This window comes from Microsporum canis, genomic scaffold, assembly GCF_000151145.1.
Source record: "Microsporum canis CBS 113480 supercont1.1 genomic scaffold, whole genome shotgun sequence".
Classification (NCBI taxonomy): Eukaryota; Fungi; Ascomycota; class Eurotiomycetes; order Onygenales; family Arthrodermataceae; genus Microsporum; species Microsporum canis.
Window position 1 is genome coordinate 1561091 of NW_003299169.1, and position 2346 is coordinate 1563436.

Consider the following 2346-nt stretch of genomic DNA (forward strand, 5'->3'; position numbering starts at 1 on the left):
GCGAGACGGCGATAATTCCGGTCGATGGCTTGCTGAAGTGCTGGAGGAGGAAATAACACCCGCTTCATGTTTTAGGTATATGGAGTCCCATCCTTGACGGACACGCTACGAGCTGGGGACATCCTTCCCGTACCCCGTCTGTCGTTCCCTCAACACTCGTATACAAAAGGCAACTTCGTCATGAGCCATCGCCATCCACTGGTATACCCGTACTGTTGTTAACCAAGTTATTCGCATGATGTTTAGGTCTTTCGATGTCTTCATATCTTATGCTTGTGTATGGTAAGTAATGTACTGTATGTATGTATGTATCGTAACAAGTGGAACCCACGTGACTTCCCAGCTTCCTGGTCTCGGTAACTCCGTAATTTACACGTTCTTTTGCCCAATGAGTATTTTTGGGTTATTCGGCTCTTCCGCCCTTCCCTTTTGCTCGATCGCTCGCAAATCCACAAAAGAAAAGAAAAAAAACCACTGCCAGTCCAAGAGCTAAGCAAAGCAGAGCCCACCGAGCCCACAGCCCACAACGTCCACGGAGAGCGTGGAACTAGTCACTTCTGGCCTGCGATTGGGTCGTTGGAGGGACCCGGATCCTTGGGGGCGGGCTGGCGGGCTGGCGGCGAATCTTCTGGCAGGCCCAGCGGTCACGATGGGTGGGCTTTTTTTCTTCCCACTGACGCAATCGATGCAATTATGGTTACAGCAGACAAGAGAGAGCAAAAAGAGAGAAGCGGTTCGAAAAAAAGAAAGAAAGAGAGAGAGAGAGATAGCAAGGCCGTGAGGCGAAAAAAGTGACCCCTTCCGCTCCCATCCGGCCGCCCATACCGTCCGTCCGCCACGCCTAAAAAACCCTTCTCCACCACAGCCAGGAACCAGAGTTGGTAGAAGGAGAACCGAAGAGGAAGAACCCTCTTTCTTTGGCATGTTCAGCTTTCGGTTGTCTTGATGGTATCTCAATTACCCGAATAATACGGCTCGTACCTGGCGGTAAACATTTGCGACTTGCCTCTTTGGACATCTTGCTCCGGCACAAGCTTAAAATAATCCAGGAGGGAGTCCGAGAGAAAAAAAAAATGGCAGATGCAGAAGGGGAAAAAAGGAAAAAAAGACGAGACTGCCGCGGTGTGTTAGATGATATTACGGAGTAATCCCGTATTCTCCTTGAAAGAGGGAGGGAATATTATATATGCATGGTGCAACCTGTCAACTATGGATTATATAACCCAGAAAGTTTGGAGGGAGTACGAAGAATACGGCGATATTATATCATAGTACATGCAAGTGCGGCCCGATCCTGCTTGAAAAAAGAAGGGTCGGCCCAAAAAGGCTGTACGACGTCGGGCAAAAGGATTGGTGGAATATATCTGGTTTACGAGCAACTCTCCCATGGCATGTCTCGTTTCTCTTCGACTCTACAAAACTCTTGTCGTTCTTCCTTGCCCTTGGATGGTGGCTGAAAGGGTGGAGTGCTTTTACTTTATTTCGATTTCGTCATACCGCTTCTTTCGCCTGCACGGGCGGGCTATCAGTTGGGTTGTAATGATGCTTATCTGCAGCTTCCCGCTTTCATACGTGCATACGTCTTGTGATGAGCAGAGAGGGAGAAAAGAAAAGAAAAGAAACCACCGACATGAGGATACCGGACCAGTATCAGCATTAATGGGCGATTTATGCTGGCCTGGGATACCGCCTGATACTGGGGGGGGGGGACGATATCGGAGGAGATCACACTTTTACCGCAGGACACACGAGCAATGAGGAAGACCATGGTACATACATACCTTCCCTCCCCCTCCTCCGTACTCCTCCGTGCTATTAAAAGGTAGTGTGGTTACAGTTTTAACTTTGTCCAACCTGCATGCATACCACGCGGACGCTACTGCAGCACTCCCTTTCTTACCCGCTTCTCTAAGGGGGGGACTGCCGACGGGACTCCGCAGAGAAGATGGGAAGCACATGTATACAAAAAATAGGAAGCCGATGATACGGAGTACACGACTGGGTTTCTTTGGGATAAAATTTTGGGATAAAATACCAAACCACGTACCTGCAGAAGTGGTACATCTTCCTGGGTTGAATTTTTCCCCACTGTTTCAACTTCCGTTCAGCATGTTTTGATTTGAGGAGGGGTCTAAGATGAGATTTGAGATTGGTAGACGAGATGACGATCTAAGCTCAATCTTCGATAGAAGAGAAAAAAAAAAAAAAGAAGAAGGGATGTTGCCTGCACAGAGTAGCATCTCCCTATAGACGATAAGGTTCATGCATGAAAAGGCGAATCATCCGATAAGAAAGACCCCGAACGGAGTTTATGCTACCTTATCGGCAACTGGTCTAGAATGTCTA